The sequence below is a fragment of the Dreissena polymorpha genome, chromosome 4 (assembly GCF_020536995.1).
Source record: "Dreissena polymorpha isolate Duluth1 chromosome 4, UMN_Dpol_1.0, whole genome shotgun sequence".
Taxonomy (NCBI): Eukaryota; Metazoa; Mollusca; class Bivalvia; order Myida; family Dreissenidae; genus Dreissena; species Dreissena polymorpha.
Window position 1 is genome coordinate 96,927,273 of NC_068358.1, and position 17,673 is coordinate 96,944,945.

At 37.9% G+C, this 17,673-nt stretch overlaps 1 protein-coding gene across 4 annotated transcripts in view; it reads left to right on the top strand.

Moving 5' to 3' along the window:
* Nucleotides 1-17,673, top strand: part of LOC127879501 (uncharacterized) — a 58,968-nt gene that overhangs the window by 29,784 nt on the left and 11,511 nt on the right. Inside the window, exon 1 of one of the 4 annotated variants that reach the window (XM_052426358.1) lies at nt 7,069-7,218. The exons of the other annotated variants lie outside the window; for them this stretch is intronic. The gene's annotated coding sequence lies outside the window, so the exon portion shown is untranslated. Of the gene's footprint in view, nt 1-7,068; nt 7,219-17,673 lie in introns of those variants that run through there. 4 annotated transcript variants of the gene reach the window in all.

A 17,673-nucleotide genomic window follows, 5' to 3' on the forward strand; every position in this document is an offset into this window, starting at 1 on the left:
GACTGGTTCGTTTTGATATGAGATGAGTATTATAGAAGAGCTTATTAATAATCAGAAAAGGACATCTTCATATTTTATTAATTGGTATTTATAAATACATGTAATTGTAAACATATAAAATGCATTATTTAAATACTTGCACAAACGCAAGATTGTATGAGTTCATATGTATATGCATTATCTTTACTTATTAATGCATGATGCAATCATCTCGTACGGCAAATGTTTCCTTTTTTTTCACATAACATGTCACAGAAGAATACGCCATTGTGGGTGCTAACTGGACAATACACGAATATTTAAGATGAATATATGGTAAGCAGATTTCTTTATTATAATTGCGTATTGATGTTTTTGTATTATCCATTATAACCTCGAGTCTATTATTGCATACAATATCTGCATATTTCGGTCAAGATTAACTAAAAAGAAAGTCTGTACCAAACCAACACACCTAACTGTTGACAGTGTATGTACAACGAAAACATATTGGATATTCTTATAAAATATGTAAATTACAAATTATTTAATAGATTCTTTGCAGTAAAGCTGCGAAATACTCAGTAAACTAGTACCTTTCAAACAAAATGTATCGAAAAATACCTAATACATTTCTATGTGAAATTTTGAATCAATTTATAGACACTGGTAACTAGTGGCAACTTCGGCTTTGAGGAAGAATAAAAGGGCAATAACTCGGGTGTATGGAAGGGAAAGACCGAAAGATATTATTTTTTCACCAAAAATGTTGTACGTGTTGAGTATTCAGCTAATATGTTCCATGTTGCAATTATAGATTATACATACATGTCAAATAATATCCGTTCAAATAAACAATGTTTGATATTTAATGTTTCAATTTTCAACAATGCTAATTTTTAAGGTTGATACATCTCAAATGTTCATCGTGTGCATTGTCCAATTAAATGTTCAATGAATAACAAAAAATGTTCAAAATGTAAATATATATATTTACTTTTATTTTTAAATCGCATACACAGCGCACAAAACTTTGTCACAACTCTAACGCTTTTTTACAAAGGTGAATGCTAAAGTATACACATTTGCAGCAGTAACTTTAACGAACTGCCGATTTCCACTGTGAGTATGTAAACACGTCTAGATTAGTCATCGCGTATCTTTACATCTTGCAAGGTTACAAGTTGATATTTGCACAGTTGTAAATTATGTAATCTTCACGCCGTGGAAGCGACAAAAAAAATTTTCGTCTTAGCCAGGAACCATTTTAAATGTAAACAATGATTCTTCTGGTATACAGGTGTTGGGCGCGTGGCCAAGTCATTTTAACATTATCAATATATCATATAAAAAAAATTTCATCATTTTGACCAAACTTTTTTTTCTGATATATACAAGGTAGGTATCTCTTGACACAGGAAACTCACCTACATCGACAAGTTTAAGCCATTAAGTGCCTAAACGGCGGTCGATTTTTGTACTATGTACCATTTTGTTGGGAAAGGTTGCCTCGTGACGAAAAATGACCAAGAACGGCTACTTGTCAACATCAACTACAAAAAAAACACTTCTCGAACTCGTAGAAATTCTAATTCGGCTCTCGTCGTTCAGTGCCGATTTTTACAAGAGTAAAAGTATTCAAATACCCCAGCTACCGAACATAATCCGCATTAGTACAATAAACTAATAGGAGTTTTTACCCTAACACCGGTTGACTTGAAAATGCGTTGTAAAATGTTGAATTGTGATTCGTCAACTTATAGTCTGTACAATTGTATAGTGTACACTTGTTAGATGCAGACTTGTAGCAGTTTACTAAAACCGATCGTACAACTAAGAAGATATTTAATATGCTAATGTAGTTTGTCATCAACTTACTTTCAGATGAATCTATTATATTTTATTTATTATTATGACTACAATATAAGGTATATGAAGATGTAGACTTTATATATGCGTTATCTTCATTTTCAGATCTGTAGTTTTAAGAAGTTACATGTTTGTTTTTATACATTTAATCATTTGTAGAATCGGAACATACAACATTTTACACTTTACACTTGTACAAAACAGATATAAAAATGTTGCATTTTAAAAATTCTCTGTTAAACACGTGCAACATCTCTGGTGATGAATAATATTTGCGGTCTTTCCCTTCCATACGGGTGCACATGGTAAAATATGGAAATTTAACCATGCTAATCTACAACAAATTTGTTTATATTTGTTATTTGCAAGTTTTGTCAAGATTTCATTAAAAAAAGTAGTGTTTACCTAAACCAAACAGCTAAGTGACGCTTTGTGGACGACGGATACATATCGTTTTATATCGTATTGTATCGTAATAAAGCGCGACAAACCGTATCAATACGTATTTGTGAGTTAATGTGATCAAAGTCGATCTTATAGGCGAGAAAACTAAAATGCCACGTTTTGTCTATTGCGCTATTTTGGCTCTTAATGTGAACACCATCAATAAAATCATTTAAGATATCATAACCGCAATCGTATCGTAACGTAACGAACTGCTTTAATGATTGATAGACGTAGTATAACGTTTTGCAGCTAACAAGAAGGTACTACTATGGGAAACTTGATCCGCATTAAGATCCGCATCCGGATCAAGAAACAAAATTGGACCATTTGAATTGCTCCGAACGTTTGTATTTGTAACTGAACAGATCAGAACGTGTCAAAACGTGACATCTGTAATTGTAAAAAAACTTGAACATATCGGACCGAACGAAAGTAAGCGTATCACAACATATGCATACACATCATATCGTGTCGAAGACGACAATCAAAGAAAAGGGCCAATGTCGTTCGAAAAGTCGCAACGTTCGCGGCGGATCGCACAAAGGGGGAACATAACATAATCCATGTCGTCATCCCAATGCGGACGCAATGTCCACTACCCCAGCTTTTTTATTTCAATCCTAATATCACGAATACTGTTATACTTCATTAATTTATTGTAATCGTTAAGAACTCCAGTGTAAACGTAACTCATGCTACTCGTGTAAAATACATGTACGTCAAATGTTTGTGCGATGTCGACAAGTCTATGATTGAAATGTAATTCGGTAAATTTACGCGATTTTTTCACATACGTGTAGGTTCCAACATTGTTTTTAAACTTATCAATTGTATGATTATATAAACTCGAAACTACATTCACGTTATCCTGATTAAAACACGTGTTATTCGATATGTGAGCAAACAGAACATAAGTCAGCAAACATATTTGGCCGCAATATTTTAGAAATATGACAAGTGTTAAGTGATTTTTCTGGTTCGCATATTTACTCAACCGGGTGGCCACATGTCATGGTTTTAGTTTAATTACTCAATAAACTGTTATTCGTGTAAGTGTAACGGATCAAATCCAACAAACTACAAACGTTCACTTGCTGTCCGACTAGGCATCATTCGGTAACGGGTTCGACACCTAAGTCGTTCTTAGAATCTTCTACCAATACAACCTGTACTTCTCCACTTAAGAATCCGTCGTTATTTAAAATATCCGTTACTCTTATGATTATTCAATGCTAGTGGCGTGTATCGCACAGAATGCTAGTTGCGTGTATCGCACAGAATGCATTTCAATTAATTTGTCAGTAATGACCACACACAGTTTTGTGTGCGTGTGTGAATTTCGATCTTTATTAGGTCCTTTCAGGCCTTAGGCTGCTTTGTGTGAGAACCCGGAGTATGTCACCGCAATCGAACCTAATTAACATAGACGCTGTATGATAGTTGAGACTAATTTGAAGTTATAGCTTCAATTTTCACATATTGATTTTTACTGAAAGGCATTTAATTTTAGAACAATCAATGCTGTTTGTTGGTGGTGGCATGGAAACCGAAAACCCAGCCTGTCCGGTATTGTGTTCAACAACAAAATTCACAGTCGTCGCGAGGGAAAGTCTAGTCGGGTTATGAAATAAGTGTCAAGCCAGTTGAGAGTGCTTCAATTACAGGCACAAATTGAGCATCATTATGTATGTCTTTACCTTGATTTTACCCTAGCATCTACTTATATGTATTGGTCTGCGCGTGTAATTGCAATAGGAATAGATGTACTAAACCTTTGTGGATTAAAACGACTTTAATGGGTATTTAAATGGCTACTGATATGCAATTTGTTACAAATCGCACATAAGTACGGAATTACGAATGAACGGAAAGATTTATAGCATACACTGTGTTTACAATGGTATAATATTGGGTTTTATTATTTCAAATCATCTTTAAGTGTCGCTTTCTATTGTCTGATAGTGTCTTATCTTGTGGTAAGCCGCATAAAGCCACGTATTGTATGACATAAGGAGCAACTCGTGTTCCTAAAAAGGAGAACTGTTTAAACTTTAAATTCTCAAATTCATTGATTCAGTATTATTTTATCTTCGTGATAAATACTCGTGGTGTGAAATGTCAATTCCTATGTAATACTTTCTTAAATCCAAATTGAAGTATATTTTACGCAGAATAAATTTATGGTATAGCCTTTAACGGAAGAAACATCTTCAATATACGGTTTGTCATCGAAATGTTTTGCACTGTCTGTTATTATGTTTATTTTCTGTAAGGATTTTTGTTAAGCGCATTCAGCTTTGATGATACGTCATTGAATTTTATTAAAGGGGCCTTTTCACAGATTTTGGCAAGTATTGAAGCTTGCCATTAAATGCTTTATATTGATAAATTTAAACATTGAACCTAAAAATCTCCAGTAAAAAAATAAGATTTCAATATAAAAAAAAAGAAAAAAAGTAACCCTCAACTGGGTTCGAACCACTGACTCTTGGAGTCCTGGAGTAAAAAGTCTCCCGCTTAGACCACTCGACCATCCGTGCTCATGCTATGAGAAGATGTATTTTTTAGTTATATAAGCAATACTCGTAGATTCCCAAAATATAACGACAACAACAGAACTTTCCAAATTATTCAATCGTTTCGCGTTGAAACGCTTTATAATTTTCAGGATTTTAAATCGTAAAAGATCCAAATAATGGATATTTTAGAGCATGGTAAATGTTCAGTATTACTATTTCCTCACAAATATCATAACTAAAACGAAAATGTGCGAATCTGAAACAACTTTTTTTAAATATGTAAATTTAACAAAACGTGAAAAGACCCCTTTAATAATACACATTATATAGAAATTAGGACGTCGCGTCAAAAGCAATACCCGGGTGTATTATATGTAAATAATAATGAATAACTAGCATTTGCCACTTCTGTCAACCTAATTGTGGTTTTCTGAAAATTGGTGCTAGTCGTCGTTAATTTAGTTATCGAGTCCGTACCTCCAATTCAATATGTACCTTTTTAAATATTTATAACTCTAAATTGGTTACTTTTTAAACTTCATTGTAGCGTAAATTTGATCACAATTTATTTTCTTAAAACTTGCTTCGTACAAAGTAATTTCCTTTACCAATTATAAGATATAAATATCTTACGATAAAAGCTGTTGAACGGAACCCACGAAATAATTATTCTAAATAAAGGCACAATGGACATGCATATAGGCCATATTGTTCTTATGTAAATATACAGACTCACCAATCCGATTTTTTCGGCGTAAGCTGTTTTAAGCCAGCTTTTCACCCTGACTTGACCTTTGTAAGTGTCCAATAATATTCAAATAAAATTTACCGCGGCTAGGTACGAATGAATACACTTCATTTATTCCATTGGCTGAGTTGAGTATAACACCAGAACATTGGAAACATATCCGCGTCTTTATAACACTGTTTTACTGCATGAAACAATTTTATCTCTAATTAAAAGGCTCAATAGATAGAACAGTTTTACAATCAATTTTCGACATAAATACAGTTTGTGCGTTTACCTTTTATTTTCAGAGAATTACCAGCGCAAAAGCGTTTATACTAAAGGCTATATTCTCATATTTAGTACTTACTTGCATTGCATTTCAACCCGCGAGGTTTCGGGTCAATTCGCGGCCAGTGTGTAAAAGTCAGAGTTTATATACAGGTCATCACCGGAGTTCGCAGAAGGGGTTGCGATCTTTTTATTGAAGGAAAAAATTGTAATCTATGCTATTTTTGTCTGATGGAGTAAATAGTTCGTTTATTCGCTTTGTCGATATATCAATATTTTAGGCACAGCTGTTGCCTTGGTCGTGTACTGTTGGCGTAAACAAGCCGTCGTTTCAGCAGCAGAATTGTTACCTAACTTTAATGCATTGCATTCCAATCCGCAAGGTATCAAGGTCAGTTTGCGGCCAGTTGCAGAAATCTTTATATAAACGCCGTCTCGTAAACTTTGTGCACTTGAAGTCTGTTTTGATCAGAAATATACTAAATAAAGATGTGGTATGTCAATCATCGATTTTTAATATGTTTTCAACATTTGCATGATAAGGACCAATTTTGATAAAATTAATTAGAAATATTTATCCATTTAGACCAGTTTATTAAGCATGAGCACAATAATTTACTATACTATAATTATGCAATTAAATAAGATTCGAGTTTTGCCGGCTGACCTATATGCACTCGTTTATTTTCATGTTTCTTGTGTTTTTCTATTCTGTAAATATAGATATCTGAGTAATAATATCACATAAAGCAAAATAAGCCACGAAATCTGGCGCAACACCCCGTAATTGATTTGCTTGTGATGTAGCTAAGAACTGCGCAGAAAAAAGGCATCCGCTACTTTTTATCTCATAGAGATAACTTTTGATCGTTCATAAACATCGACCACAATCAACGCCGTATATCTTTTTTTAAAGATATTTCTTGTTTCCATTATCTGTATTTCGTGCTAGAAATAATTCGTAAATTTTGATCTCAGAATGAGCATTGTTACTGACTGATTTTAATTACAATATAACACGTGTTGTTGTTGTATTGTTATTATCTCAACATATCACCTCCATATATAGGTTGAAACTTTGATAAATGAGTCTATCCTTTAAGGCCTGCTGCCAATCGTCCGTGTAGATTTTAACTTACCCCTAAAACTGACTTAAACATTTTTAGAATTCCGCGTAGAATCCCAATAAATGTATCGATACAAGTTGACGCGAGCAGGACAGACGTTTCAACTATCTATAATCGCAATAGATGTATTGGTTGGTTTCTACGTAATACACTTCTCGGTCAAATGGTAATTTACTCACACTGAACTACGCACTTTAACAGGATACACTCGGATTTATCATTCTATCAGTTCAGGTTTTTAAGGGGCATTGCAGGCAAGGTATGTACAACTTTTAAATATCAGAAGGGAACACACTCATAGGTACATTTACTTGGTCTTTAACAAGGATTGTATACATATACGTTTACATACTTGTACACTTCTAGATTATATAACTCTTTTTAACTTATGAAGAGGTGAACCACAAAATGAAAAAGGCTATGTGCAAACAGCATTTAACCAGAACAGCCTGCGAGTAACTCGCAGTCTGTTCAGGTTTTATGCTGTTTGCTGCTCGTCAGTATTTAAGGGTTGGAAATAAAGCCTCAAACACTTGAATCTAGTAATACAGGTCTTAAATTAAATATCACTTTCTAAGGGACTACAAATGTGTCAAAATACGTATCAAATTGGTTAAGGGATAAATACTAGAATGTTAGTTCTATAATTTTATAGCAATAAAGTTTCTTCAGATATTTGATTTTAGGTAATCATACCGTATGTCAAGTGTTTTAATTTTCACGCAGAACAAAACACTTGGAGATAATTATTAGCACAAAACATGATATTTGAAATATTAAACGTGTGTAAATATGTAAAGGAAGCATTAATTGTGCAAAATACTATTTTAAATACCACAACTTGAAATGATAGTTTGATGTTACTCCCTTGAAAAAAGTGTATGTATCTCTTTGCAGTAACTGATAGTATTTGAATCGTTATAAGAGACACAAAAAGTAACAAAACCCAAAAGTGTTCTCGATAATTACCTTTTTGCCATTTGCAAAACATTAATCTAACTCATAAAGCGTTCTTAAAACACTAGCAAAGTGTGGGACACCTAGTTCTAGTCTCGGGTCATATCAGTGACGAAATTATCATCGTCTTGTGTTCTTAGATCATTTGATTAGTTAATGTAATTAATTTTCCTTTTTATCTATTCAAGCGAATGAACGCCGGGTGTTACTTTAGTACTCCGTGTCTGGAACCCATACAACCTGTCCGCGTGCGGAGATTGCCAATTGAGCCTGATATTCATTCCTCCCTTAATCGCGGTTTCATATAGAGAGAGTAACTCGTACTGAATTGTTTTTTAATCATGTGACGATGCTTATAAAGTAGTTCAATCGCCTATAAAATAGGTTTATTCGATATATGATGAGGTCTATCCAAAGACTGTAATATAAAGACAATATGAAAAAAAACTTCAAATACCATAAACCGCTATTCATTTTAGTTAAGAACACGAAATGTACTCTTATTCGACTTTATTGCTCATTCTCCCCTGAAGATAAAAGCTTTTTCAACTCATCTGGTTTATATATACGAGGCGCGTGTTTATCATATAAAAATGGGTAGTATGCCGTATGCGGCCAGAGTAGCTACCAATGTGTGCATCCGATCAGTCTGATCAGGGGCTACACTCTCAACTAATGAGACGACGAACTCTTGGAACGTAGCATAACAGCCATGTTAGAATGGCACGACTCATACTTATTATACATTTCTGAAGATGCTGTGACCGATATAGTCAAGTCTACGTGTGAAATGAGATTCGATGGTAACCTTCTTCGTTACCAGTAACTTCCAATGTAATTAAAACTTCATTGTCTCTATAGATATAAATATATTAAATCGGAAATACATTTCCCATTTCCAAAAGAAGTAAGTGTCATACGATTTGTGAGCAAACAGAACACAATACAGAAAATCCATTTTGACATCAATATTTTCACAAAATGATAAATAAAGAGTTAAGTGGCATTTGTGGTTCGCCTGTTTACTCAACGGGTGGTCACATTCCGAACCTTTGAATTCGAATGTCATAGTGTTTGTGTGCCTTCCTTACACACTCAGTCTCAATTAGAAACTAACCACCATTTCTATTGGCATCAATTGCGCTTGTTCTTCAAACAAACAATTGTTAAAACAATGTATCAAAATAAGTACCAACACTTACAATTCGCTGTAAGTGGTTGCTATATTTGTTCCCGTGGTTTAACCGTTCGCTTACACTCTTACACTTAAAGTCATATTGTTACGAATATATAATATATATAATATACATGTATGAAATTGTTTACTAACTTCTTTGAAAAAAAAAATGTTGCAAACGTATATATCTGTATGAAGTATATGAAACTAATCCATCGTTTTTGTGGCTGGCGTACTGTGTTTGGTTTACTATAACTGTATTGTCGTGGTTAGACAACACTCTTAACCATTCACCATGTTCTGTAAAGCAATTATCCGGATTGCGTTTTGATGATTAAACTGTTGAATGACATTTTTTATCTACCCCAACAGTAAAGATAACCATTTTAATCACGTAAAATGCTCCGTAATCTCCTTTTCACTTCAAGTCAAGTGCTATTTAAACAAGCCTTGTTATTAAACAGATTACTCAACGCCAAGGGTATGCTAGATGGAGGAAGTCGATTCTGTTGAATTGATGTGGGCCGATCTTCGGAAAAAACTGGCTTATTGCATGCTTAAAAACTATCATCCTAGTTTAACCTGTGCAATCCCAGGATATCACATAATAATCTGGGACGATACTTCATGGACATGCAGGAAGCCCCCGGGACGATACTACATGCACATGCATGAAGCCCCTGGGACGATACTCCATGGACATGCAGGAAGCCATGGACGATACTACACGCACATGCATGAAGCCCCATGGGACGATACTCCACGCACATGCATGGAGCCCCCGGGACGATACTACACGCGCATGCATGAAGCCCCTATAAGAATACTCCACGCACAAGCATGAAGCCCCTTGGACGATACTACACGCACATGCATGAAGCCCCTGGGGACGATACTACACGCACATGCAGGAAGCCATGGACGATGCTACACGCACATGCATGAAGCCCCATGGGACGATACTCCACGCACATGCATGGAGCCCCCGGGACGATACTACACGCGCATGCATGAAGCCCCTATAAGAATACTCCACGCACATGCATGAAACCCCGGGACGATACTATACGCACATGCATGAAGCCCCTATAAGAATACTCCACGCACATGCATGAAACCCCGGGACGATACTATACGCACATGCATGAAGCCCCTATAAGAATACTCCACGCACATGCATGAAGCCCCTAGGACGATACTACACGCACATGCATGAAGCCCCATGGGACGATAATACACGCACATGCATGAAGCCCCCGGGACGATACTACACGCACATGCATGAAGCCCTGGACGATACTACACGCACATGCATGAAACCCCATGGGATGATACTACACGCACATGCATGAAGCCCCCGGGACGATACTACACGCACATGCTTGAAGCCCCATGGGACGATACTACACGCACATGCATGAAGCCCCATGGGATGATACTACACGCACATGCTTGAAGCCCCTGGGACGATACTACACGCACATGCATGAAGCCCCATGGGATGATACTACACGCACATGCTTGAAGCCCCTGGGACGATACTACACGCACATGCATGAAGCCCATGGGACGATACTACACGCACATGCTTGAAGCCCCATGGGACGATACTACACGCACATGCATGAAGCCCCCGGGACGATACTACGCGCACATGCATGAAGTTCCATGGGACGATACTACACGCACATGCATGAAGCCCCCGGGACGATACTACACGCACATGCATGAAGCCCCATGTGATGATACTACACGCACATGCATGAAGCCCCCGGGACGATACTACACGCACATGCATGAAGCCCCATGTGATGATACTACACGCACATGCATGAAGCCCCCGGGACGATACTACACGCACATGCATGAAGCCCCATGGTACGATACTCCACGCACTTGCATAAAGCCCCTGTGACGATATTCCACGCACTTGCATAAAGCCCCATGGGACGATACTACACACACATGCATGAAGCCCCTGGGACGATACTACACGCACATGCATGAAGCCCCTGTGACGATATTCCACGCACATGCATGAAGCCCCTGGGACGATACTACACACACATGCATGAAGCCCCATGGTACGATACTCCACGCACTTGCATAAAGCCCCATGTGACGATACTACACGCACATATATGAGGCCCCCGGGACGATACTACGCGCACATGCATGAAGTTCCATGGGACGATACTACACGCACATATATGAAGCCCCATGGGACGATACTACACGCACATGCTTGAAGCCCCATGGGACGATACTACACGCACATGCATGAAGCCTCCGGGACGATACTACGCGCACATGCATGAAGTTCCATGGGACGATACTACACGCACATGCATGAAGCCCCCGGGACGATACTACACGCACATGCTTGAAGCCCCTGGGACGATACTACACGCACATGCATGAAGCCCCCGGGACGATACTACACGCACATGCATGAAGCCCCATGTGATGATACTACACGCACATGCATGAAGCCCCCGGGACGATACTACACGCACATGCATGAAGCCCCATGGTACGATACTCCACGCACTTGCATAAAGCCCCTGTGACGATATTCCACGCACTTGCATAAAGCCCCATGGGACGATACTACACACACATGCATGAAGCCCCTGGGACGATACTACACGCACATGCATGAAGCCCCTGTGACGATATTCCACGCACATGCATGAAGCCCCTGGGACGATACTACACACACATGCATGAAGCCCCATGGTACGATACTCCACGCACTTGCATAAAGCCCCATGTGACGATACTACACGCACATATATGAAGCCCCCGGGACGATACTACGCGCACATGCATGAAGTTCCATGGGACGATACTACACGCACATGCATGAAGCCCCATGGGACGATACTACACGCACATGCTTGAAGCCCCTGGGACGATACTACACGCACATGCATGAAACCCCATGGGACGATACTACACGCACATGCTTGAAGCCCCTGGGACAATACTACACGCACATGCATGAAGCCCCATGTGATGATACTACACGCACATGCATGAAGCCCCATGTGATGATACTACACGCACATGCTTGAAGCCCCTGGGACGATACTCAACGCACATGCATGAAGCCCCTGGGACGATTCTACACGCACATGCATGAAGCCCCCGGGACGATACTACACGCACATGCATGAAGCCCAATGGGACGATACTCAACGCACATGCATGAAGCCCCTGGGACGATACTACACGCACATGCATGAAGCCCCTGTGACGATATTCCACGCACATGCATGAAGCCCCTGGGACGATACTACACACACATGCATGAAGCCCCATGGTACAATACTCCACGCACTTGCATAAAGCCCCATGTGACGATACTACACGCACATATATGAAGCCCCCGGGACGATACTACGCGCACATGCGTGAAGTTCCATGGGACGATACTACACGCACATGCATGAAGCCCCATGGGACGATACTACGCGCACATTCATGAAGCCCCCGGGACGATACTCCACGCACATGCACGAAGCCCGATGTTTCTAGAGGCCAGCCCATCAAGAGAATCACGCGTTTCTTTGATTCTTGCTGTAAATAGAACTCTCCACATTATCTTTTCTCAAGGCAGTCACTTTGCAAGGTAAATTCAACTTGGTAAACTGAAAATAAGGCTTTGTATACCTCTACATTGTATATAGTTTCAGCATTTTGTTGTAAGGGATGAAAACAAGTATATTTTTGGCGTACCGGACGTATGCAAAGAATGGTTGATGAATACGGGCCCAGATAAGACGGTAGTCTTGGTGGTGCGGTAGTCTAGTGGTAACACACTGGTGCACCATTCCAGAGGTCCCCGGTTCAATTCCTGGCCGGGGCACTGGAAACTTCAGAAATGCTTTAAGTGTTTCCTACCCAACTAGAGATGTACTAGGTAATTCTCGCGTGTATCGGTTCTATACACTGAGCACGTAAAAGAACCAAGGGATCTATTCGCAAAGAGCTAGGGTATCGCACCCGTATTCCTTGTATCACAATACTGTCTCTTCTGCTTGCTGTCTCTTCAGCAAAAAAAGACCCCATTGGAAATAATTGCTTGCACTTTCGTGGGTTATCCTTGACTTCAAGGTCAAAATAATTACATACATACATACAAAGACGTAAAGAGGTAAATATCATATTAATGCTTACTCAACGTGAAAGTACTTTACATTAAATAATATGACTGAATATCTGGTTAATTTGATATTCGACATCGATAAATCATGAAGTGAAATCAGGCTTTTTGTTAATAAAACATGAGGCGTGCAATCTAAAATGTCATTTGATCTAGACAAAACAAAATGACTATTGTCCGCGACCATCCTCGCATTCATATTTTGAACTTTAATATTTACAGTTGGGGTTGAAATGTCATCAAATTAATACATCAATACAGAGATTCTATGTTAAATTGTTGGTCACCTTAACGCGAATCAATTCAACGGAATCAATTGCGGTATAAAAATGATTCGTAAATAAATTTTACAACATAGATAAAGAAATTCATAACTGCTTTTATACGGATTGCACTTAAGTGCAAATAAAATGTAAACATTGACCGATTTGCGGGTAAGTGATTACACTTGAATTATAATGTTTATTTTTAATAACCAACTTTAAGTGTCACTTTTTTTTTATCCGACACTATTATTTAAAATCTCAAAGATGTCATAACATTAGGAAAGGCTAGCTTTTTTATAATAGAAAAATAATAGTATTGTTCATACTTAAATAAAGTTATGTTTTAGCTTCATGGATGTTAGTGTGAAATGTAAATCCGTGCTAAGGATTTGTTAGCTTTGTGTATAGTTATGTCAGGTATATTGTTCTTTAATTCTTGCAAAGTACACGGATTTGTAAAAAGGCTATAGGTAACACTTTAACTTATCTATGTAACACGTTGCCTTATTTGTTTAGATTGCTATAAATGCAACGATGTGGTCGTCGCGTCAAATGTAAAAAATAATGCGTATTTGTCACCAAAGATCGAAAAACTCCTTTATGAAATTATCGTTCTATATGAAACAAGCCATGTTTTCAAAATGATGTGAAGGCAATGCCGAAAATATTCTTCTTTGTTGAAACGTCACTATTAACACACTGTATGTAAAAAAGTAGATCGCTTACCAGGGCCTTATATTAACCATTGTTTATGAGATCAATATTGAAACATTTAAACAGGATATCACAGAGTCAGAAATACAATTTGAAAATATACATGACCCTGAAACCCTTGTCCAAACTTATGATACTAAACTTTCATCTTTGGTAGACAAACATGCTCCACTAAGAACAAAATCTATAACCCTGCGGCCGACTTGCCCGTGGAACACAGATGAGCTTCATGACGCTAAACATATCAAACGAAATTTGGAAAGAAAATGGCTAAAATCGAGACTCACTATTGATCATGAAATTTATAGAAACCACTGCGCCAAAATGAACAAAATGTTGAAAACGCACGCGTAGATTTTTATTCAGATAAAGTAACATCATGTGGCCGTGATCAAAAGAGCATGCACAAAATCACAAAACACTTACTAGATGACCCATCTGAAATAGCTCTCCCGTCTGGCAAAACATCCGATGAGTTAGCACAAGATTTCAATAATTTTTTCATAAATAAAGTTGAAGGTATCAGGAAAGATATTTCTGAACATGCCCATTCTCAAGCAATTTCAAAACAGAGTAATGATAATAACCCAAAAGTAGAAACATGAAGTTTGACACATTTCCGCCCGACAACTGAGGAAGAAGTTGAAAAAATCATTATGCAATCCCCAAATAAATCTTGCGAGCTTGACCCTATTCTAACTTGGCTCCTGAAAGAATGCAAAACTGAACTGCTACCAATACTGACAAATATCATCAATCTTTCGATTAACACACGTATTAGACCTTTATTAAAAAAGCCCACCTTAGATAAAGAAACACTACAAAACTATCGCTTGTTTCGAATCTCCCATGTTTCAAATTTATTGGAGAAAGTTGTCAGCAAATGAATAGATGAACATTTGACAGAATACAATTTAAATGAAGAAAACCAGTCTGCATACAGGAAATTTCACTCAACAGAAACAGCTTTATTAAAAGTTCAAAACGATGTCCTACAATCATTAGATAAGAAAAGGGTCACTGTCTTTGTTATGCTGGATCTCTCTGCCGCTTTCGACACCATCGACCACATAACCCTTTTAAACCGCCTCGAACAACAGTTTGGCTTTGCTGAAAAACCACTACAGTGGGTAGCTTCCTACCTATCTGACCGCTTCCAAACGGTGAGCATTGACGGCCAGGTATCACAACCAGTGCTGCTGACCTTCAGCGTACCCCAGGGATCTGTGTTAGGCCCAAAATTGTATACCATGTATACTAAACCTGTTGGTGAAATTTGCAAAAAACATGGACTCGGGCATCACTTCTACGCCGATGACTCGCAGCTCTGTCTTTCCTTTGAACCTACCGATGGAGCAGCCCAAGACGAAACACTAAATCGAGTTGAAAAGTGCCTCCACGATATCATCTCGTGGATGAATACAAATATGCTCAAACTTAACACCGACAAAAACGAGGTCATATGTAAACGGACGACTTAAATCCCAGTGATCGGGGGGTAAATGTCAAAGTCGTTTGAATCATAGTGAGTTATCAGACTATAAAAGCATGCCTTTACCTTTACCTTTATAGTATTTTCAAGTCAAAACAACGCCAAGTACGTAGATGGGTTAACTATTAAAGTAGGAGACTCGACAATTAAACCATCGCAATATGTTCGAAATCTCGGTGCTTGGTTTGATTCAAGAATGAACATGGAACACCATATTAATGCTATAAGTAGATCATGTTTCGGTCAGATTAGGCAAATAGGTCACATCAGGCAATATATTACACCAAATGCCACAAAATCCTTGGTCAATTCAGTTGTCACGTCTCGACTAGACTATTGCAATGCACTGCTGTATGGAACACAAACATCAGCTATCAAGAAACTACAAAATGTTCAAAACACTGCGGCGCGTGTTGTCACAAGAACATACCGCTAGAGTCACATAACACCGATCCTAAAAGAATAACACTGGCTCCCAGTAGAAAAAAGAATCCACTTCAAAATACTTACCAATGCGTTCAAAGCCTTAAATGGACAATCGCCTGTGTATCTGAAAAACCTACTTGAAGTCTACGAACCAAGGCGAAACTTAAGATCAAATGAAGAAGCGACTCCATTAGTGATGCCAACGAAGAATAAATCCGTATCATACGGGGAGCGAAGTTTCATGTACGCTGCTCCCAAACTCTGGAACTCACTTCCATCAAACATTCGAGGTTCTTTAACACTGAATTAATTCAAAAAGGAACTGAACACTCACCTCTTCCTCCAATCTTATGCAATATAAGCAGTGGTTTATTCAATTCATTATATAAAATCTCAATTATCATGAACTTGAATTAACCCTTTTAAAGGAAGCATTATTATTCCTTTGAGGGTTTGTGAACTTGTGGTAATGGTATCCTGACGTTACCCTTGTCTCAATCAGCATGAACTTGAATTTACCCTTTTAAAGGAAGCATTATTATTCCTTTGGGGGTTTGTGGACTCGTGGTAATGGTATCTTGACGTTACCCTTCTCTCTGTCTCTGTTTTGTCTCTGGTTTGTCTTGCCGATCTTTCAAATCTATGGTTACTGTGCATGATTTTTGTTGTTTTACGTAGTACTTATTGTTTAAGTTTTCGATTTTATTGTTATATTAATTGTCTTATAGCTATACACATTAAGGGTATCACGTTTACAGATTTTTCTAAACGTTTAAACGAAAAATAAATAAACGACACGTTACCGTTTAAACGGTATCCCTATGTCCGTTTAAAAGCATCAGTACCATCGCATTTCCAAACCGAAAATAGTATTTTATTTCCGGAAGTAATATTCATTGCATATCCCATTCGCGCAATGACGTCATATTAAAACCATAAAATATTATAAAACAGAGCATCCGAATCACCACATGTGTATTCGTCATTCTATAAAAACAATTTAAAGAACGTCGAAAATAATGTAAAATCAATGAAAAATACCGTTTCCGAAAACGACACTCCGAAACAAATGCACGTATTTTGCATATGAAATACAATGCGTATATCGTTTGACCGCAGAAAATGAAAAACCAGTTAACTAGCAAAAACGTAATCAATATATAAGTTGGTTAGAATATTGCTTTTCAACATGCTACCGCAGTGTTTGACTTGGCTAATCAATCTCTTAAAATATTTCAAGATGGCGGCATATGCACTGTTTCCTTGCCAAGTTGTAAGATTTTCGGAAAGTAGCGAAGATTTTCCGTTAGTTTCCGTTCATGTCTGTGCCATCCGCTAACCAATCAGAAATAAATTATTGCCGAATTCGGTAGCTCGGATTTACCGCACGTACCCGGTTTCGCAGTTTGTCATCGATATACTTCGTACGGCTGGTCGGCTACGTTATTTGCACCCCAATATTATTATATTGATATTGACTGTCGTTTAAACGTTTACTGTTTTGGTAAACGTTT